The 23,838-nt window shown below is 40.4% G+C and overlaps 1 long non-coding RNA gene across 2 annotated transcripts; it reads left to right on the top strand.

Moving 5' to 3' along the window:
• Nucleotides 1-35: 35 nt before the first annotated feature.
• On the top strand, nucleotides 36-11,390 carry LOC116781008. 2 transcript variants are annotated; one of them, XR_004354741.1, is made up of 6 exons: nucleotides 36-264; nucleotides 2,305-2,369; nucleotides 2,879-3,082; nucleotides 3,625-3,683; nucleotides 6,519-6,611; nucleotides 10,689-11,390. It is a non-coding gene; the product is annotated as an uncharacterized LOC116781008 (long non-coding RNA). The 2 variants fall into 2 exon arrangements; XR_004354742.1 differs by lacking the exon at nucleotides 2,305-2,369.
• Nucleotides 11,391-23,838: the final 12,448 nt, after the last annotated feature.

Below are 23,838 nucleotides of genomic sequence, written 5' to 3'. Positions count from 1 at the left end.
GGGACTCGCCCGGAATGGTGCGCGGGCAGCAGCGGGGCCGTGGCCGTGCCGCCCCGAATTACGGCTCGCACTGCGAGAGCCCGCAGCACGCCGAGAGGGAAAACTTTTCGAGGAGCTCTCGAGCTGCTGTATCGCACAAAACACACACCAGACCCGGTCTACTTATTCAAGCAAAGATCCGATTTCCTTATTCAAGCAAAAGTAGAACTTCCCGGTGCTTTGGCAGTTGAGCAGCAGAGGACGCTGAGCGGTGCAAATGCCCGTGTGAGTGCATCGTGTGCACGCAGAAGGGAGCGAACGGTTCTCCCTAAAATAAGAACAGTAGGTCGTTTAAGGGTATCGTGGTCTCTTGGATTATTGTGTTAGCTGAAAGTTCATAAGGACAAGAGCGCTTTTCTTAGGGGACAGAGAATAAGACGTGTCAGAGACAATAGGACTGAGGGGACCTCCAGTAATTATTCTGCTTTGTGAAACTCTCCGACTATATTAGCTCTGAAGTTTCTTGGCAAACTGTCCCAGTGTCTGTATGTTAAAGTTATTCAAATTTACATCCCCTATGCTGTGGGTTAAGCCCACTGCTTTTATATTTCCAGCAGAGAGCAGGTTGAGTCTTGCAGTACAGTACGTCCTCACAAAGACTTTGATTTAAAAGGTGTTGAATTCAAATTAGTAAAAATTAGTAAAGAAGTTCTGAAAATTGTAAAACTCAACATTCTGCTAGATACAGTTGGACCCAATGATTTTAAAGGTCTTTTCCAACCTAGGTGATTCTCTGATTCTGAAAAAATTTGGGCAGCATTACTTCCCCATTATTGTTTTCATCAGGCTTCTTTATTCACTTAACAGTTATATATTATACTGTCCAACACATTTCTTCTACAAGCAGTCCATAAAGAAAACTGTGGGTTATGCAGCAGCATTCTGCAGGCCCCTCAGCAGTACTGATGGGAATGTGCTGCCTACCCTTGACTACTGCAGGACATAGCAAAGCAGAGACAGCTGCCGAATTTTAACAGCCTTTGCTCTTCATCTTGAAGCTGAAGTGGCCAGGCCATGACCTCACTGTGTTACAGCTGCAGTAAAACCTTTGGGTAGCATTAGGCAGGGTTCAGGGGCACAGCTCAGCACTTGATCATCAGCAGAGCTTGGACCAGGGCCCTTGCCATTGCAGCTGGAAATCAGAGCCTGCAGGGGAGGCAGTCACACCACTGTAGGGGATCTGCTGCCACAGCCTCCAAGTGGGAGCACAGATGGGAACAAGGCTGCTGATGGAAAGGACTGGGCAGTGTGGGGTCACAAACTCAGACCATACTGCTCTGGGTCAGTCTGCACGTAGCTGACCTTGTGCCTAGTATGTAAAAAGCTTGTTCTTTCTTGATTTGATATGAAATCTCTTGAGGAGCCCAGCCTCTCTGGGAGAGCTGGTAATCCTTCCTTCTAAGCCAGTCGAGACTGCCTGCAGACCTTGCTTTATTTATTCTGTTCAGCCTCCCTAAACTAGCTGAAGCAGCATATCCTTAGCACCTTGTTTCAGCAGTATGCAACTGAGGAACAGCAACTTTCTGCTTGGGATATCTGCCAAAGCATTCTCTAAAACCCTCAAACAGCATGTTTCTGGCTTTTGATGGCGATTCTTAAGTGTTGCTGGAATACAAGTGCTGCTGCCACCCCCGGTTTTACAGAGAAAGAATAGAGGCAAAGGCAGTTGTACACTGATGTGTTCTCTGAAAGAGGAGACACTCAAAATTAGCAGTCACCTGTTGAAAGCTGAAGCTTAAAGCCTTTCATTAATATATACTTAACAAAAATACAGATATAAATTCCACTAACTTAGTGGGAAGAAAGAATCCGTATCTGTTGATATACTAAGAGTGAAGGCTACTAAAACCGCATAATTCTTCAGTGTGTGCTGTGAATAGGCAAGCTTCCTCTTCTTTCCCCTTTTTTCTTTGTCACTCACAAATATAAAAATGTGGTTAACTTAAAAAACACACTTGTCAGCATGATGTATTTTTCATTATCTTAAGGAGAATCAATTAGTGCATTTGCATTATTAATCGTGATTCAAGATGGAAGGCACTCTTCACTACAGTGCAATTTACAGTTGAAGAGAGAAACTTAGCTAGTATTTAATTAATCAAGAGTTGGGTAACTTTGTGCTGTGAGTAAGAAATTCAAATTCCTACCATTTCAAGAGGGAGAGCAATAATTATGTGAGGATGTCTGTTAATTTATTTGTTCTGTATTGACTAGTGAAACAAAATACCAGCTGTCATTATGCAACCTTAATTCCTTTATTTACAGCAGGTGAACAAAGTATCTGACAACAGAGGTGTGACCTGTGTCAAAACCATAAACGCTGTCTTAAAGTATGTGGTGTTTATTTGTAAAGCAACACCTTATTATCAATTTACTGCACAATATACTGTTTATTTAGCACAAGGGTATTTGTTGTTCTTGTTTATTTAAGTATTGTTTCGCTAGAGATAACGTGGTTATTACTTATCAGCTGAAAATAAATCAGTGTTTGCAATTCCAAGGTAAAAACATCCTGCTAAGTGCTAGCTAATAATGACTAGTTTTCAAACTTAAAAAACCCTCAAACCTTAATTAAGAAGGAGTAAAAATGTGTACTGTCCTGTAGATAAGATGGATTGTTCTCTGTGAGGGCAGGGAGAGAAGTTGTGGACTCCCTGTCCCTGACAGTGTCCAAGGCCAGGTTGGATGGGGCTCTGAGCAACCTGGGCTAGTGAAAGGTATCTCTGCCCATGGCAGGAGGGTTGGGACAAGATGATCTTTAAGATCCCTTCAACTCAAACCATTCCATGATTCCGTAAGAGCTTTTTTCCTTTATATCTCCCTTTCATTTTTTCCTTAGAGTCACAACATCCTGGATTTCTTATGCTGTGCTTCGTCATAGCAACATGAGAGTGATTCTTCTGACCAGCAAGGGAAATAATTTGCAGCCTTGAAAGTGATTTTGCAAATGCTGGGTTCATCTCCATTTTTGCTACCTGGTGTGTGTTCTCTGTCTCCTGATGTTGTTTCTCTTAATTTTTGCTTCCTTTTTTTTTTTTTTTTTGTATGTGTGTGTTTTTAGTTTGGTTTGAGATTTTGTTTTTGTTTCATTGTTGTTTTGGGGGTTTTGTTTGGTTGGTTTGCTTTGTTGGTGGTTTTGTGTGTTTTGTTTGTTCATTTGTTTTTCCCTGAGGGAGAAGATATTACCATTTCAAAACTTGCCTAAGTTTTGCTTTTTTACTCCCTTTAAGAATTATTTGAGATTATTTACCAGACTGAGAGCTTCGTAAGTCTGGCTGCAGTATCTGAGTATCAGTATGTGTTGCATATTGTTTAACTGTTGTTTCACAGCACAGATAATGGAAATGTAATTAAAAATCTACCCTAATAGTTTAGTGATTATAATGATATATGGAGAAAAAATATTTCTCCCATTCTGTTTGACATATTTTAGTTTTGTAATGCAAACCCTACACAGAGAGCAGTAGTTACAAACTTACTCCACAACAAAATAGCAATATTAATTGAAATACCCACATTTTAGTGAGCATAAAGAGAACTAATTTAGTAAGAACTCTCTGTATTTAATCTATTTCTGTTTTGCAGGTACCTACTCTGTGTGCTGCAGATGAAAAACAGAGGTGACCATCTCCATGTCCACAATAGTAAATTATATGTGAAGATGCTGCTTGTTTGGTCTGAGTGCCACTAGTTTGAATCTTTCTTAAAAAGAACTAGGAGGAAGCAGATTACTACTTAAATAGATAAGACACAGTCAAAAAGCAAATCAAAGATATGCTGCAATCCAGACAGGCCAAACATAATTGTCTTGTATCTTGTTAGCGATAAGGCTCTTAGAAAGTAAAGCTAATTATCATTAGTGTAAACCAGATCAGAGGATTAAGAAATGAAGAATGTGAAGAAAAGCAGAGGTGATCTCATAAATGGTTCATACCAAATTAAGCCTCGTTATTTAAGATTCTTGCCCTGGTGTCTTGCAAAGTAAACAAAAACTTTTCTTGAAATCTTTAGATAGTATTCCTTTTTTTACTTCCTCCCTCTTCTCTCCCTCCAGTATTCTGCTGGTTTTTGCCTGTGCGGGGAAAACATACTATGAGAAGGTATAGTAGAATAAGTAGTCAGTAGGTAGAGCAGAGTAAAGTAGAGTAGAGTAGTTCCCAGCTACTATTTCTATTTTCCGTGTTCATAGAGAGCTGGATGTGTGCTTTGTGATGGATTCAGTTCAAATGGCTCTTTTATGTATGGCAGCACTGACATTTAACTACAATTAAGGATTCCCTTCTTGAGACCTGTGGATGGTATAATATTTTTGCTGGAGACTAATAGCTTCGAGTTGATTTTAGCACACATTTGAAACAGATTTCTTTTATTTCCTGGTGTATAATTAAGAGTAGCATCAGTAACATCAGGCATCTCTTGAGCCTCTTTGCTAGAGGGATCCATTAGGAACCCAGGCCTTTTCTCAAAAAGAGGTAGATTTGATTTTTTCACCAGCTTGCCTGACCACTTGTGTCCTGAGGACTACAAATCCATGGCCCATGTCCACTCTTCTGCCTTTCAAAATGGCTGAGAAGTTGAGGTGGTGAATATTCTTCCTGCCACAATAAGTGTTGCCTAATTATCTCCTAATACTGTGTGGCTGACTGAGATGGTGCATGTGCCAAACTCTGATGAAGTAAACCACGGTTTTCACTTAGTGAAGACTTCCTTAAGAAATTATTTAAATAAGAAAAAGGAGTCTAAAGATAAAGTGTCTGATGACCACCATGTGAACTCTCTGCCAAGAACTTCAGAGACTACAGCTTTCCAGCTGGCTCTCCTACGAGGGCCTTTGAAACCCTCTCCAGTGGAAATAATGTGTTTGGTTTGTTAACAATGAAAACTTCTACTACAGCCAGTGGAATTCATGCCAGAACTGAGCTGGATGGCCCAGCCTTGAAACCCTTTTGGATCTGGAGTTCATATGGGTGTTGGCACGAATCCTGCACTTGGTGCTCTGAGAGATGATCACTGGCTTAAGACTCAAAAATATGGCCCCTTTTGTATCTTAAACAAGAAAGCTGTTTTTCCTTCTGCTGTTTGCATCATAGTTATTTATTTGCTTCAACAAAGATGTCAATCTGCTTCAGAATATTTTTTCTTCTTAATGAAACTATTTATTCTTTCCTTATGTTTCAATTGTTATTTTCAGTAATCTTTATAGATACAATTCTATTGTAGTCATTTCTTTATGCATAAAACTACCAGCAAAAGTGAAGAACAGAATAAAAGGGGGAATATAAATACATTAAATATACTTCAGTTATAGTCAACCATAAATTAAAATATATTAATGTATCATCTAAAACACAAGTTCTTTGACTGAAACATCTGTAAATGTAAAAGAAGTGTTATCTTTATTTGCATAATGGTGAAAGGCCATTCAAAGTAGTTCAAATTTATGCACTATTGTTTCTTTACACCATCATCTTTCACATTGTAAGTGAGGATGTGCAATGTTGTTCTGTCTGCAGCAGCAGATTTCACACATAAAAGCTGAAGGATAAAATATACACAAAATAAATTAAAAAAAAAGAAAATAATGGAAAAGGAATGAAAAGTGACTGATTACATTCCCTCAAATTCCATTTCTTTATTTTTTTTCATTTCCCTCATTACTCCTCTATAAAATGTTTGTAACAATTTTAACTTAGTTTCCTTGCTGTTGATTTTTATGCATCAACAGTTTGCCAAACGCAGCTTCTGCCCCATTTCTGCACAGTAGATGAGTCAGATTTTTTTTTTTTCAAACTGAATTGCCTTGTTCTCTTGCTCTCTCCAGAGAGTGATCAACAGCCACTGTTTAAAAATTCTCGTTAGGCACTTCAACATTCAAGCTGTGGCCCTGTTACGGTTTCCAAGGTCCTAACATAGAACCCAAGTGATTTCCATACCAGTTTGATCACACAAACGAGTTAGCTAAGTGTTCTAACAATCAATCTGTAAAACATATGTGTTTCTATGCTGCTACTATCATTAATTCTACAAAGGGAAATAATTAAAAGAAGCAATAGTTGTTCGAAAATATCAGAAGAGAGAAGAAATCTGACTGACAGCCCAAAAGGGATCAATACAGCAGCCTCTGGAATTGCCATACCAGCAGGAATCACTTCTTGCTAATGTAATTTTTGTGTCTCCTTCTGAATAGTTATAGCTGTTGTTGCTCTTCTTACATGAAAAGACCGTTAAGACAAAAAAAAGTAATCAGAACGGAAGCATTTTTATTCCTTCCTACTGCTCAGAAGACTGCTAAATGCTAAGACAGGGGTTATGTTTGTGTGTATCTACTTATTTGAACAAATTCACATAATCATATTTTATTGTCTTAGTCTATAGACATGTTGATTCTACTCTAAAAATGACTTCTTCATGAAGTATGGTCCACTAGGGGGTGTATGTGTGTAATTATTCTTTTCCTCCATAATACATTTTTCACACAGGTAGGGGAGTGTGTAGCTGCTTTGAAATGCTTCTTCTGTGGCCTGTCCTCTATGTCGTTATGGCAGTGACTTTTGCCTAAAAGGTTTAATAAGGTACTTTTGAAAATAATACATTTTAGTTATTTTTCCTTGTATATCTGTACAGCTGTATTCTAAACAGATCATTGTAATTCAACCTCTGTTTCTAGCAATGTAATAAGGAGCTTGTTCACACTTGAAAGGTAATTCTGATTAAAGCAGATGTAAATTTAATTTCTGTAGCTATTGTTAAATAACTCCACTCGTGGTTGTGCTTATTTGTGCTCTGCTTATCTCAAATAACTTTCAAATAATGAGACTTAATCAGAATAAGAGATGATTCTGCAGGAAAAGACATATACAAACATGAAGGTGTTCAAGATATCTATACCTCATATTGTGGACAAGCTGGGAGAACTTGTCAGTGGGACACTATTTTACCTTTCTAGGGGAATTTCAGGTGACAAAAATATCTGAAGTCTGTTGTTATCTCTGATGTTGCTTGGATAAGAGACTTTCTATTTAATTTGAAGTTTAACTAAGGGTTCTGTTTTCTTTGATGAAAATTGATGGCAATCTTGCAAAATAAGTTATTTACTGGATTCCAGTTCCAGAAGAAAAGCATTAAGAACGGGGAGTCAACAGCTGGGTTGCTGTGCCGAGTGATGGATAGACCAGTCTTTGCACAGAGAGGGTGATATAGTCTGTCTGCAGTTTTTTTCCACACAAATTTAAGTATTGTAATCTAAAGAAGAGGTCAAGCCTTCCTCAGGCTCTAAAGACTTGGAGTCCTAGAAAGAGTTGTCCCACATAAAGTGGAAGAGCTATCTGCTGTGGGTATAAAAATTCCATTTTCTGGGATGTTCTATCCCTTTGGGCATTCTTCTGCATTTTTGAAGCATTTGTGGGATCTGAATGGTGCTCTCCTTCTAAGCAAGCATGTCACAAGGGCACTGAGAAGCTTGTAAAAGATGGAGGGACTGGGGAAATATTATGTCATGGGTGCAGACGCCTCTGTTATTAGTTCTCTTGACTATTTCAGTGATGTGTCAACCTGACATCATAAGCTTTCACTGCAAAGTTACTAGTTCTAGTTCTGTAACAGACAGAAGCTTGAAAATAATGATCATGTTTGTAAAAAATTCCAATTCAGCTTAAAAAGAGCTCCACATGTGACAACTTCTGAAAGATCCTGTGTCTAAAACTACCTTTACTTAAAACTGGCAACACGGAAGTTACCACTGGCCACATCTTTTTAATATTTTCTGTAAATGCTGCAATGTCTAGCCTGTCCCACTTCGAAGTACCAGTGCATGACTTGTACTTCTAGGGGGGAATGCGGTTGGAGCATTTTTCCCAAGCCTGAGTGAAACAAAAGCTCATTTCCCATTGAAGTTGTGGTGTGACCTTGCCGAGCACCTCTTGACATGTGGGCTTCTAAAAGTGTCTGCAGGTTCTACACAGCAGTTCCAATGAGAGGCAGGAGAGTGTAGAGTATTTTGAACAAAAATGCATTGGAAAATTTAGGTTGGCAAATGTGGTAGTTTGTTTTTTTTTTTTTTTTGCAGCTGCGAAAACGTGATTTAGTCAGAACTCCAGGGGTAACCTTGTTCACAATGCAGTGAAGATCTCTGAGGACCATAAATACTTCAAATATAGGTTTAATACGGTGTCTTAATGCAGCCAATAATTCAGCCTGACACCATGCTGGCATATTATTTAATACCATCTTAGGGGTAAGAATACTACCTATGAAGTAGTAACTAGTGTAAATACCTGCTATCTACCTAGAAACAAGTGCTATTCAACAGTTACTTGTTACCTTAAAGAGAAGAAATCATACAGCATGTATCTTGTATGACTCACACTTCATAAACTTACAGATTCAATAGTCTTTCAGGAGAAAGACTATTATATATATATTATCTATATATATACATATATATATTATATATATGTATACATATATATTATATATATATATAATGTATATATTATATACATCAAGAGACTGATGTATATACATCAGGAGACTGATGTATATAATAGCACTTAGAGGAAACAAATATTTGTATAACTCTTAATTCCAGGACTGAAACAAAACCATCATCTTTGAGAGTGCAGAAAGAACTGGTGTGGGGTTCACCTTTCATGTACTTCTCATGTGCTGTCTTTTAAGAGCATCCTGAGCTGGTGGGACTGCACTCAGGGACCAGCTGTGAGCAAAGCAGCCACAATTTGAGGAACTGGGTACACCTAGTTTGTTTTTTTTTTTCTACCACTCTTTTCTTCTTGTTTTCCTCTCCTCCAGTGTGGTTTATGCACAGGTTAACAGTCCCTCTGGGACAGTTCTTGCCCTGGCATATATTCTCTATCAGTCATAGTCCCTTTGGAAATGTTCCTATGCTGGTGATGATCATCTGTGGACTAGGAGTGTCCCTACCCTGGTGTGTGCCACTGGCGGGTGACAGTCCCTTCAGGGCATCCTGGCTGTGGGCTACACTCCCTCTGGCACGGAGCATCCATGAGCAGCACATCTGTGCCTGCAGCAGTGTCCCCATCCACGTGTCTCTGTCCTCTTCTCTCAGCAGCTGCCACTCTTTTTCAGACATGTCTGATCAGAGGCACCATGTGGTTGCTGGAGGTTTTGGTGTGTGGCATTGTCCTAGTTGGAACAGCTGGGACCAGTTCATCATTGGATGGGTGTAACCCAAAACTGTGTATTCTATAGCCTTCCATGCCATTTCCCAGAAACTGGTATCAATAGACCATTTACACCCTCTGCCCAGAGCAGCCCTGACTCCTCAGGCTGTAAACTGGGTGTTCAGAGGCCTGTGAGACAGGAGGGTGCTCCTGTCCTCACACCCAGTGTGGAACTCCCCGCCCTGAGGGAGGGAGGGACTGGGCATTCCTGCCTGAACTGGAGAATATATAATCTTGGAGTCTTGGGACTTTTTTAACCACTCTTGGGATCCAGAGAAGGACTGTGACCACCACTCTCAACCAGACTGAGACCACCACTCTTGACCAGACTGCACCACCACTCTCACCAACAGGTTTTTCCCTCTCCTTTTACTTTGGACTCAGGGGGCTCAAAGAACACCACTCTGTTCATGCCCCAGGGTGCTGGGTTATACATTTGGGTTTTGCGGGTTAAACCCAACTGTTTGTCTGTATAATTGTATTTATTGTGTTATTTTATTAAATTGTAATTCTGACTTATAATCTCTCTTTTGAGTTGGGTTCATTTCCCCTGCCGGTTTACCTCTAAACCAGCACACACATGGGATGCATACTGGTTGCGGAGCCAGCTGGGGTGGCTGTGGCTGCCCATGGATTCCTCCCCTCAGGGCACCCCTGCAGCCCCTGGCTACCCAAACCCCCACATTTGTGCCCCAAACCAGCTGTGTGCAGTCTCTTGGCAGAGCATGCTGTGCCCCTGCAAGACAAGCTCCTATTGAGTGGGCTCCCAAGACGTCCTAGGGTAGTTCAGGGTCTGCCTAAATAGCAAAATCTGTTTCACTGCCTTTTGGTTTGCTTATTCTGTGGTTGTGTCTTTTTACTTGATAACTATTAAATACTTAACACTGAAATGGAAATCAATTGCACTACTTGTTTGTGAGTAGAAATGTCTCTTTGAAAATGGCTCCTCCTCAAGGGTGTTAGAGTGTCCACTGGACATAACAGTTGAAAACAGAGGAGAATGATTAAAATAAATGGAATTGGAAGTGAGACTATTCAGAAATTATATGTGATAATGATTTGTTCATGACACTGACTTTATTTGAAGGAAAAAAGTACCTTCGATTACCAAAGATGAGTCTTGCAAAGCTCTGAGTTGATATGAAGACTGAGGAAATGCTTTTTTCATGTCTGTCGTACTAGATGAGAACTGTTTTTCTTTATCACAAGAAACTACTGACAATAAACTTTCCCTATGATCACCTGAGTGAAGCTGCTGTAATGATTTATATCTGAAGCTGGTGGTAGGCACCAGCTTTATCTGGTGTAAATGCTGCAGTTTATTTTCTTTTTATAAACAGATACACTACCAGAAGGTTGCTATAGTTTCCATGATCCTCCACAGTTTCTTATTTGACTTGTAGTATCCATTCAAGAGCACTTAATACTTTTTTTTTTTTTCCCATTTAGAGCTTGATGAGAAAGCTATGCTCTCAAGAGCCGCATGGTTAAACAGCTCTGGACAGATGAGGAAGGTTCTTGAAGGAGGTTTATACTGCAATTTGCAGTGCTTGCCTGTTAGGAATTGTTTCTGTGTGTGTGTGTGTGTTACTGCTGACAGACTTATACTAATAGAAAGTTCAGGAATGAAAGAAATCAGCAAGAAAATGAGAATTTGCACATACTTGGCTTAAATGTCCACCAGAGACACAAAGAGATCAGGGTCCACTGTGAAGTGTTCATTGAATGACTCAAAGATTTGAAAATGTGTAGGAACTGTGGTGTTGGCTTCCTTACATGAAGCAGAAATAAACATAATTGTGTTCATATTAATTAATAATTAGACATAAAAATTTAAAAGAAAAGCAGAAATTATTTTCCTGAATGCTGATCATGCAGATTTTTGTTACAATCCGAAGTCATCTGGGTCTCAGAAATCCTTAAATTTGAGAAAGAGTTGGTCCCAACAAAATGATGATCACGTTGGTATTTGCTTTGCTGTTCTTCTTGGCTGTTATGTTTTGTTTTCTGGTTTGTTTCTGTAGGGGAGGGGGACAAGTCTGTTCCATGTCAGGCTTAGTTTTAGCTTGTGTTGGGGCTCTTTTATTTTCTGTTTGTGAATTCCTTTTTAAAATACACTGTGCTTAAAATATATTGGTGTTCTGTTCCACAGAATGTGCCTGTGGTTCCTCTCAGATGGGATCTTTTAAAACACTTAATCTGACTTCTGAATTGAACACTATTCTGGGTATGAAGGAAAGAAAATCTGCATGAAAGGTAAAGGGCTGGAGCGAAATAAAAATGAAGTTGACATGACATTAGGTGACATTCTTATGAAAGACCACCTCAGGGCCTTTAACCCAGGCAGAGGTGGGCATATATTGTTTTGCTAAAATGCAATTCTGATGTAAAATAAAGTCCTGCTGGAATGTATATGGCAGGAGTTGTGTGCAAGCAACATGAGTTTCTCTTGACTTTCTGTGCTCAGAATTTGTTCCCAGAATTGCAGCTTGAAAGAATGAATCTTTAAAATAAGCTCTCTGGTTTTAAAATGGTTTATACAGGGCAGTAAAGTAGTAGGTTATGCATCTGATAAAAAATTAACAAACTCCCTATTGTTTTAATTAGGGAAAAGGATGCTATAAACTGAGTAAACATCAAGGACAGCTAGATAGCAACCTGCTTTTTTTTAAAGGGTTTAAATGAATTGGCTCTCCCTCCCTCCCCTCCTCCCTTACTGCATATTCATCCAGCAAGATTCAGCCCCTCTCCAGCCCTTCCACTTCACGAGCATCTTGCAAAGCCATAGCAGTAACAGTTTTGCTACCTCTGTCCTGGGAAAAGCACAGTTCACCTGCCACTGAGCTGTTTAGAGCATGGAAAGGGGAAGAAGAAAGTAAGGAATGGGTCTGATCAGCCAAGAGGAGAATGTGATGTAGAAATTCGTACCCATTTCTAGCCAAGGACTTGCTCTGTGGAAACACAGTGTGCTGTATTTAATGTATCTCAGATTAAAGCATAGAGTCATATCTAATAACAGGGTGTCAGGATATTTTAGAGTATCCAAAATTTAGGTCTGTCCTCAAGTTTAGCAGTTTTCATTTTTCTTGGAAAGTATTGCAGCTTCTGGAAGTCCTTGCTGCTTCTTCAGGCAGAGCAGAAGTTACTTTGAAAACAGGCAGGTTCTTCTGGATACTCAGTTGTTGTCAGGTGCTCATGTTTTTGTACCAGAGAATTCACAGTTCATTTCAGTTTTGTGCAAGTTCCCTCTGCAACAACAACAAAAAAATTTAGGTTATGACTGCCTCTTCAAGGCAACATTCCTCAGGAGATATATTTATCCAATAATGAGTTAATTTTAGACTGGGATTTACTGAAGTGGTGATTTGGGGAATCCCCCTCTGAGAGAAGAGAGGCATAAAACCAGAATGGAGTAGACCCTATTAACTGTGGTTTGCCACAGCTTGAGACAAGTATTGTCTGAATGCTGGTTCTTTCAAGCCACAAGAAACCCTACCAGAGAAAAAAAAGAAAACCCTCCAAAAAGCCTCACAAAAAAAGCAATTAAAAAAGACACTAGCCCATTTTTGAGTTAATAAGTGGAAGCTGTAGTGAACTGCAGAAAATGAAGTCCTCAGACTCTACTGCTGATTAATGTATTAGCTGTGGTATTTTTCAGAATATAGAAGGAAAAAGTGAGATATGCTAATGTGGATTGTATGTCTTTGTGTATACAGTCTTTCTAGTTACATAAATAATTGGCTGTCACATCACTTGCTTGCTGTTGCCTGGCTAAGGCTTCCTAATACTTTGGTACTGTAGTTCTTTGAAATCTGATGCAAATATATTTAGAATGCAGGTATGAGGTTGCAAAGCATTGTGGCTTACGGGGAATTTCTATATAACACACTTTTAATGAAACTTCCTATCCATTTTCTTTATGATTCAGTCGATCTCCCCAGCCTTTGACATGGTATTCTAGTACATGGCAGCTTTTCCTTTTTCCTAAATCAAAATTAGATTGCAAGTATATTAACTATTTTGATGTGAAACCCTCATTTTCTGTCCTCCAAGGCTGTCTCAAACAGCCAAATTTTTACAAAAAAATCTGCTTGAAATAAAAAAGAAAGAAAAGGAATATATATAAAGGTACAGCACAATTTGCACTTATAATACACTGTATCCTTGTCACTGCCCTAGCTCTTTACACATCCACTCTGAATTAGTATAAATAGTCATTAGCATTCCACATAGTGCAGTGTATAATAGGGATTGCAGTGCTGATTCTAGGCAAGTGAACTTCAGGAGGTTGTTTAATATTCACTGTACACACTTTATAAAAAAGGCGGGGCATGTTTTTTCCAGCTTCACTGCACATCTGGGCATTGTTGCATGTGTATTGTGAGCCCTGGTGGCCACTGAGCGAGCTGGGCTGAATCTGCCCTCGGTTACACTGTTCAAAACCTGGGTAAATTGCATTCTTTTAAAAACAGAGGTACTCTCTTTACACCAATGTTGTGGAAGGCAGATGAGGGGCCCGCTGTTTTTGGCCTCCGTGGTCGGTTGATGGTCTGTGCTTGATGACATTACAGGCCCACAGTCTCAATTCAATTTGCTGTTTTTCAACAGACACACCTGAGACTGTCTTTGGGAAGAAATGAAAGATTAAAGGAAGTGAATGCCAACCTCCTCTGCTTTCCAACAGGATCTTCCTGCAGAGCCTCCTGGTCCCTATCTTCTGTGTGCACCTATTCCCTTCAAGAGCTTCTCTTGCTCTCTATGTCCAAGCCTTAGCTCCTCTTGGATTCTCTTGGCTGTGGTGATGAGTGTCTGGGTAAAGATTTTTCCTGGTTTTGTATTGATGTACTTCATCTTAGAAACTGCAAAATCACATCTCACTGTGCATGTTCTGCTGTGCTTCTTGGTGAGTGCTAAAACCAAACCCAGCTCTCAGGTGGCAGAACACACCACTGCAGACAGGCATGTGACAGGCAGCCTGATAAATTGATTTTGGCTTTTATTTATCCCAATTTGCGTGGTTCTGGTTGCTCTTTTCTAATTTGCTTAGTTTATGTCACACAGCATTGATATGATTGTTCCTGAAGATGTGGAAGTCTCAGGGTTAACTTTATGTTGAGTTGTATTCAAAGGGAACTGAGGTGCACAAGAATGTTACTGGGACAAATGATTTTCGTTTGTTCCCATATGTTGGACATACAGGAACATTTCTGAACTGTCTGTATATATGGAGAAAACTTCTCTGCCAGCTCACCAGTAACTAGTTCACTGTGTAAGTATAATATATGATGTTTGCAACAGGTGCTTTGTGAATATGACAAAGATTTTTTATTTTTAGTTACAACTTTCGGAATTAGGGGAATATATTGAATCACCTTTATGCAGTGATCGGAAAAAAACCCTAAGATATTTTTCTAACCTCTACCACCACAGTTTATAAGAATTGACATTTATAACACTTCATTCTGAATCACTGACATTATGTGACAGTGTATTTATTCTTTCAATGATGCTGGTAACAAAATTGCTCAGTTCATGGCATAGGTTGTTGACTGTTTGTTTTCCCCTCTCTGCTAACCCAACCTGTGACTGGAATTCTGAACATTTTTTTCCTAATTTCACTGGGCCCATCCTTCTTGGTAGCAATGATTATCTTTAAGAAGGTACACGAGGAAAAAAAATTATATGGCTCCCTCCTTGGGGCAAAGGTTAAGGAAAAAACACTGTAATAAAAAGTTGAATGAAAGTCATTAAATTGATAAAAGTGTGAGATGCAAGATGTAGTTGCTCTGTATGGAATTACCATCAGTAGGTGTAGTTTTGTCTAGAAGTTTGCTGAAATTTAAATATATTTGATTTATCAAGTACACGTAACTTACTAGCGTGTACTTCTGGCATCTCTGTTTATGACTCTGATTCTTCTTAAGTAGTAACATTGCTGGAAAGGGTACTGGACTTTGTTGCTTCATAGCAAAACTCTTTAGCCTTTAACACTAGTTGACTCAGGAGAAAAAAAAAATAGTGAATTTGCAGCTTGGGCGTTGTTTAATACCCATATCAGGTGGACAAAAATTCCTTCATCTGTGAATCAGCTCTACAGAAAGAAATCAATTAAAGAAACTAAAGTTGAAGTGCATTGGCTGGAAACTTCTCTGAATGATGAGAATAAACAGGGACCAAGCAAAGAAAAGGCCACGAAAGGAGTGAAAACCAGAAGGGCCAGATTTTTTATTTCCTCAGTATTATGGTGATATGACTCATCCTTCTGTGGCTTGCTTTATTTGGTATTCATTAATCACTCCACAAAGAACTCTGTGACTCATCTGAGCTTGTTGATAAATATCTCAGTTTCTGAAAGAAATTTCACATTTGGAAGCTCGCCAAGCTGACAAAACTGCACAATGTCTGTGTGTAAAAAATTGCCAATTCTTAAGTAGGAGAGCTTCAAACTTTTCCCCATTGGCCCACTTTTCTTCAAATCTGCCTTAAAAAATACACAATAAATGTTCAGTCACCTTACCTGTCCAGCGTGGTCTTAAATGTGAAATAGAGCACTTTAACAGTTATGTATTTCTCGTAAAATGGAATAGACAAGTGTATTTATTTGTTTTACTTCTGATTTGAAGCAGTGCTTTAAGGGTGAAAGGTTTTTTTGTCTTTGCTATTAAGATATCCCAATGGAGATTCGGCAGCCCTGGACTGTAAAATTATATCTGGCAGCAGCACAGCCTGTGTGTGAGGCTCTCCGTTGCTTGTGTGACTTAGAAAAGTTTTTTTTATATTAAACATCAATAGCAGCTCCAAGCAGAGGGGTTCCAGAGTAAAGCAAGCCTTTAGGTGTGTGCAGCATGCGCTGTCAGGGAGGCTCCACAGGATGGCAATGTGTACCCAGGTTCTGTGTCTGTCTGCTTTAGAGACGGAGACCTCCCAAATGCATCAGCAGATTTTGCTGGTGGAATAAAATATTCAAATGTTCTGTATGACAAAACCTCGATTTAATTAAATACTCTTGATTATTTTGCTAAATTAAAAACCACCGTGTGTTGTTTTAGTATTGCTAGATTAATCTGCAAAAATAGGATTTTTTTTTTTTTGGTAAAATGTATATTTTCTTTCCCTGACCCATTCCATACCATAAATTTATCTTTGCTTACACAGTATTATTTTATTGAGAAAGATGACTGTATAGCAAATGCAAGTAGTTATGTCCATTCATAATACAAATAGTACCCTTTTTTAGAGATGGAATGATTGCAAGTTACTTGTGCCTGTCTTTGTATCATTTTCTCTACTTGGCTGTCACTTAGTAGAAGATTCCTTTAAAAGCATCCTGACTCCCACACATAAATTGTAAACCACCAGTCAGTTGCCTACAGATTAGGGATGTCTGTGGGGCAGAGGGGTGAGCAGGAAGGGAAGTTCTCCTGCCCCAAAAAATAGGCAGAGAACACTTCCCTGGTGATGAAAGGCAGGACTAGCTCCCTTTTCAGCCTGCACAGAAGGTAATCCTTGCTCCTTTATTACTGCTGGGCCCTGGTGCCTTCCTTCTTTACATGAAGCAGTGGATAAGTGGAGGCTGTTGGTCCCAGGGGCTGGTACAGTGACAGGGGGGAGCAGGAGGGCTCAGAGGCTACAGCAAAGTGGAACCAGCCTGGTGCTGAGGGAGAGACTGTTTCAGCAGATTTTTAACAGTTCATCACAGACACACAAAAAATGAAGCTCATTTGTGAAACAGTGAAGGAAGAGGGAGAGAAAAACAGTTCCTCCGGGAACTACAATGTTATTAAGACCTGATTCCCAGTGGATGACTGTGCCTTATGGGGTCTAATAGGTATGAGCTCCTATCTAATCTTGGCTGGCAATTGGAATATTCAAAGACTGCTGAGAAACGCCAAGTTTCTCTTTCTGGGAGTATCTCAGGTGATTAATAATGTCAGAAAGCATGCTTTACCCTCTCCATCTTTGGGCCACTAATACTGTCTCTCTCCTTCTGTTGCCTGCCTATTTCCAAGAAACTTCCTTTGAGACCCCTTTGTCTTATTTGGCTGAAATGGAACATAAAGTTCAAATATTGTCAAAGGGAAAGAGACTGGCAGAAACAGACTGAGATATGGGCACACGGCAAAAATGTGTAAAAGCAGTTTTCAACCGTCATGGTAGAGTAAAAAAATTCAGTTTCTGTTCTTCACCCTAAACTTTTGAGGACACACAAACTCAGTACTGTGGAAATGAGGCCAAACTATCTTCTACCACGCATGAAATTATGTGTATTTTAGCAATGATGTAAACATTTTGGGAGATGGGTGTTTATCTGTTGTATGCTGGTGGGCTGGTTGTCTCTCTTTTTACCCTCCTGCTCTCCTGAATTGACAAAAGCCTGCTAATTTTCACCACTGGAGCATCTGAACAGTTCTTACCAGGCATGGTGAACTGTTTTCCTATAGTAAGGCCAACTGAGATAAAGAGTGTGAAATATCCTTCAGGAAGGATATTGAGGTCCTCAGGAAGGATATTGAGGTCCTGGAGCAGGTCCAGAGGAGAGCAACGAGGCTGGGGAAGGGACTGGAGCACAAGTGCTGTGAGGAGAGGCTGAGGGAGTTGGGGGGGCTCAGCCTGGAGAAGAGGAGGCTCAGGGGAGACCTCCTCACTCTCTGCAACTCCCTGACAGGAGGGGGGAGCCAGGGGGGGGTTGGTCTCTTTTCCCAGGCAACTCTCAGCAAGACAAGAGGGCTGGGTCTTCAGCTGTGCCAGGGGAGTGTGCTGGTTTAAAAGTTAACCAGCAGGGGAAATGAACTCAACTCAAAAGAGAGATTATAAGTCAGAATAACAATTTAATAAAATAATACAACAAGCACAGCCACACAGACAAACAATTGGTCTCAACCCGCAAAACCCAAATGTACAACCCAGCACCCCAGGGCACAAACAAAGCGGTGCTCCCTGGCCCCCCCCTCCTCTGAGTCCAAAGTAAAGGGAGAGGGGAAAAACCTGCTGGTGGGAGAGCTGCTGCAGTCCGGCCAACGGTGGTGATTGCAGTCCAGTTGAGGGTGGTGGTCTCAGTCTGGCTGAGAGCGGTGAGCTGCAGTCCTCCTCTGGATCCCACGACTGGTTGAAAGGTTCCGAAACTCCAGGTTTATATATTCTCCAGCTCAGGTAGGAATGTTCAGTCCCTCCCCCAGAGCGGGGAATTCCATAAAAGGGCATGAGGACAGGAACATCCCCCCCACCTCGCAGGCCTCTACTGACAACAGTTTCTGGGAAATGGCATGGAAGGCTATAGAATACACAGTTTTGGGCTACACCCATCCAGTGATGAATCGGTCCCAGCTGTTCTAACTAGGACAGGGAGGGTTAGGTTGGATATTAGGAAGAATTTCTTTCCAGACAGGGTAATCAGGCATTGGAATGGGTTGCCCAAGGGAAGTGGTTGATTCTCCATCCCTGGAGGTTTTTAAGCTGAGACTGGATGTGGCATCAGTGTCATGGGCTGGGAACCACAGTGATAGTGGATCAAGGGTTGGACTTGATGGTCTCGGGGGTCCCTTCCAACCCAGCTGATTCTATGATTCTATGAAATGCAGCCCCTTTGCATAATAAAGGGCAGGGGGACCTGTGGCCCAGTCAGGTGACTCAACACTCAGTGACGCAGCTGGAGCCCTGAACTCAAGAGAAAGATCTGAGACTTTTGCACACTCAGACTGTGAGTTTATAACAGCCCAGGGTTCCTTTGTTCAGGGTCCCTCCTGGGAGGCACCAGCTTGGGCTGTTTCTGTGCTGCTGTGCCCTGAACAAATGACTTTATGGAACGAGACACCTGAGACCCTGCCATGGGAAGCCTAGGGTCAGACTGGCCAGGAAACCTGGTCTGACTGTGCAAGAGTGGGGTGTGCAGGGAGTCCAGCTGGGCACCCCTTGGGTCACGGGAGCCCCCTGTGGCAAAGGGGCTTTGGTCCCGCAAGTTAAAGTCTCTAGTGGTGGGAGTGTGACTTCGAATTGCCTCTCAAATGGTCAGGTGTTTCCTTAACAGCTTTAAACTAAAAAACGGCAGGTTTGAATTAGCTATTAGGAAGACATTTTTCCTGTGCGGGTGGTGAGGCAGTGGAAGAGGTTGCCCAGAGAAGTCATGGCTGCTCCGTTCCCAAAGTGTGCAAGGTCAGGTTGGAGTGTGGCTTTGAACAACCTGGTCTAGTGGAAGGTGTCCCTGCCTGTGGCAGGGGGCTTGGAACTAGATGATCTCTAAGGTCCCTTCCAATCCAAACCATTCTGTGTTTTTATAATGCCAAACTGAACAGGATTCTTGGCAGTCCCTCTGTGCTTTGTATACATCTCTGATGTGATGTAATTTGATGACGCACTGGTGGATGGAGGCATTGAACCACTTTCTGCAGTCATGTCTGCAAAGTAACTGAGCTTTGCTTTCACTTAGGGTAGGTCAGGATTGTGCAATGAAATGTATTATCAGGATAGATGCCTCATTCAAAATAAAGGCCTTGTGACCTTGGTTGTTGCGTGCTTGAAATGTTCTAGCTACATCTGAGTTCTACAGAGAGGTGAAAATTGTGCAAGTGAATATGGTGCCCTGAAACTACTTTCAGAAGATCAAAACCCAATATGACCTATGAAAACAGAAAACCCCCCTCCAAACTGCCCCCTGGTATCCTGTGACTAGTTCTGCAATTCAGCCACTGATGCGAACTAAACACCTTGAGCACACCAAACATTCCTACCTTGCATGATGCAAAACTGCAAATGAGGTCTTTGCATAAGTATCAACCCCAAACTGAAACACTTATTTAAAGCTGGAGATGAGGTAGGTGACAGCATCAGCAACATATGTTGCACAGCGTATGAATAAATCGAGCTGCATCGATGGCTAATGAAAGGCTTTTCGATATGCTGAGCTCTAAATTACTTTTGATTAAAAAGCTTACTGAAGAGACAAATATAAACTGCAGCTAGGTGTTCTCACATTAGACAGTTATGTGTTGAATCTAATTTGAAATGGGTAAGTGCTAACACATTTAATTTCCTGCACACTCAGTGAGACAATGCTCTCTTTTTTTTTTTTTTTTTTTGAACAGTAATTTTGAGAGAGTCTTTTAAAGTGCCTGAGTCAGCACCACAGCAAGAGTGTTTGGAAAGATGATCATGCAAATGGAGCTTCAAGTGATTTAATATACTCACCATTGCAGGTAGATAGCTTGATGGATGGCACACTCAGAATGATGGAGCAAGCTGTGTACATCGGTGGTGTATTTCAAGCTGTTAGTATTTGCAGCAAATAATGTTTAATGTGGGTTTACCTTTAGTCTGGAAAACTTAGCAGGAAGTGTGATGAATAGCCAAATTATGGAAGCAACAACATAAATGAGAGTGGATGTATTAGCAGAAAGGAGAGAGAAAATAAGCTGCCTGGGCTGCACCATAACTATTTTTGAGCTCCTTATGCTAAATCGTGTCAGAACTGTGACTTCTTATGAGTATTCCTCAGACTGGAAACTTGCAATCTAAGAGAAATAGCATGTGTGGAACTAGACATCACAGGAAGGAAAGTATGTAACTATGTGGGAAAGGGTTCAACACTGAGTTCAGGGTCAGTCAAAGAGGAGAAGCAAGTACCTCACTAATAGTTGAGTAATGGAAGTACTGGAAGTTGGCAACTTTGCGCTAGAAAAGGGTATTTCTTACTGGGAAAAGCCTCGAGGTGAAGGAAAGATGTGCACTGATAAATGCTATTTAAAAAGGTAGAGACTGTAATAATTTCCAAAAATGTAGTCAATTCTGCTTGTGATTGTTTTTGCCCAAAGGTAATTATATTGCATTCTAAACAATTTAACAGGGCAGGCAGTCCTATCCTAGCATCCTTTTAAAACTCCTAGAGAGCAATGAGGATGCTCACTCTTCAGTCAGCAGCACCACTGGAATAATTTTTGCCCTCTGTAGCAATCAGTATAAACAGAGTTTTTCACAGAAGAAACACATGCCTTTTTGGGAAAGGTTGTAGTCTTTATAGCTCTGAAAGTCTGAGTAGGTAGATACTATTTTTCACACTTCTGGTGGCACTTAAAGTGGTTAAAAAACATACTGAATATAACTAAGTTTTTCAATGCAAAGTTATAGTTTGAACATAACTGATACTCCTATTTCTCCTCTGACCAGACTTTGGCCTGGCTGCAGCCCACTATCTGGTTTGGTGTCTGGCCCACAGCAGAAAAAGGAGCCTTGAAAACTCTGGACTATAGTGAGCCAGGGTAGCAGCTCACTAGACACAGATCTGTGGATCTGTGAACTAAGGAGGAGTAATATACCTGAACAGATCCAAACCCACTGATTCATTGTGCTTTTTGTCCCTGAGATTTTCTGCTTCAAAGTAATAACAATTCTTGATGATAGTTTCTTTTTTGGTCTAACCTGGTTGCGAACAAATTAAAAACACAAATAAATAAATAAGCAAATAAATAAATAAATAAATAAATAAATAAATGTGTTGAATTCCATAGTATAGAAATCACAGAAAAGTTTACATTGAAAGGAACCTGTATATATCACCTTGTCCAACTTTCTGTTGGGAACAAGGCCTTGGATTAGGTTTTCCAGGGCTGTGTCCAACTGAGTCTCCCCAGCAAGGGACATTTAACCCCTTCAATCATTTAGTTGACATAAAATCAAAGACTGATTAAGATGAGATGGGATCTCTGGAGGTCATCCAATCCACCCCCCTTGCTCAAACAGGTTGCCCAGGACTGTGTCTTCACTGTGAAGGTTTTTTTTCCCTATATCCAGATGGAATTTCCCCAGAAGCAACTTGTGTATCTTGTATCTTCTGGCACCTCTGCATCTGTGTGCAGGGAATGCCTTCACCTCCTCTCCATCTGCCCTCTAGCTATTGGAATACTGTCCTGGGATCTTTGATGGCTCTTCCTTCTCTAGGCTGAGCAAATCCCCTTCTTCAGCACCTTTTTTTGTGTGTCACTGTTCACCAGCCCTCTGATCAATGTGGTGGATCTCTGTTGGACCTTCTCCAGCCCTTCAGTGTTCTTCTTGAGCTGCAAAACAGGATGAATTATTTCAGGTGTGGCCTGACAAGTGCCTAGACAGGCTCATCCACCTGTTTGATCTGATGACTCTTCTTTACTCAAGATATCACCCAAGCTCCCTCCACCACTCTTTACTACCTGTGCATGGATCTCATGTGACAAAGATGAGTTAAATGATTGAATTTTTCTAGTCCGAGGGAAATAAAAACGCAGTCCTCCTGCTAAAGGTTTAGAAAAAGGGATAGGCATGTCATGTCATGATGTAGTAAGATTTCTGTCAGAGAAAAGATACCCCAAGCACAAATTGTACTTGAGCCTGGCCATTAGTGAGGAGTCAGCCTGAACACTTAACCATCCCATCTTTGAGGCAGGGCTGACAAGCTGTGCTTTTACTGTTCAATGAATTATTTAATTAAAGACAGATATGTGCATTTTATCTACCTTTTGCCTAACTGCTGGGATTTTTTTTTATTTTTTTTTAATTTTAAAGTACAAAAGAAGAGAGTCAAATACAAAAGAGGTACAGCAAAGGGTACAGAAGAGATACAACCAGCTCTCCAACCCATGTGTCAGCCTTTGGTCAACTCCTTTTTACTTTATCTGGCTGAAAAATCCCAGTCCTTCATGCCAAAATTGCTTACATCATACCTTTTCTGTTTCTGATGTTCATGTACTGTCTCTAGCCTACTGAGACAAATGTCTGTTTTTCACATTTCATCACCATTGCTGTACATGTGAAAAAATTTGTGCTCTTGTTGTGCTGAACCCAACTTGGGGTCAAAAAGTGCTATTTTTAAAATTCCGTAAGTCAATACTGGACGTATTGTTATTAATCTTGTTTTGGTAAATCTTAGATTATTCATGCACATGTGCTTTAAACTACCCTCTACATTTTTTGCAGCCCAGAGGAGAGCACCTTGTTAACTATAGTAGAAGTAGAGGAAACTATAATCTGTACTCCATTTCCAAAAAAAACTTTACAAATCTGAACTCCATGCCTAGTACAAATACAAGACGAAAGATAATATTTGAAAAGGAAAAAGTAAGTGTAATGCATATTACATGAACATATTATAGTTGTAAAAATTATTGGAAATCAAGTGCTTTGGAATAAAACATGATTTGGATTTATAACAAAGGCTGAGGTTTAGCAGATCAACCTCCGTTCTGTAGCTGCGTATAAATGCTCAGATTGTGTTCAAGAGAGAAGTCCAGATCCAGTGTATTATTGGGCACCTAAAGAAATAAGAGGTGGGAGTCAGACAAAAATGTTTCAGATGCAGATTAACAGCCTGGTTACTATAGTGACGAAGGGGAGTGTGCATTGGGAGCGAGTGTCCTTTTCAGCAGACATAATAGGTACCTTTTCTAAGATAACAATATAATTTGCAATAGAAAAAATAATAAAAAAGGCAAATGTGTAAATTGTGTCTGCTGCTTTCTGCGTATATATTTCACAGAGCCACAACAGTAAAAAACACCAACCCTATGTAAATAGGTGTACATGAGCTATTACACCAACGAACTAGCAACCTGTTAACACTAATGCCTTCACGTAAACTCTT

Source organism: Chiroxiphia lanceolata, chromosome Z (assembly GCF_009829145.1).
Source record: "Chiroxiphia lanceolata isolate bChiLan1 chromosome Z, bChiLan1.pri, whole genome shotgun sequence".
Lineage (NCBI taxonomy): Eukaryota > Metazoa > Chordata > Aves > Passeriformes > Pipridae > Chiroxiphia > Chiroxiphia lanceolata.
This window is presented reverse-complemented; position numbering and strand designations above follow the sequence as displayed.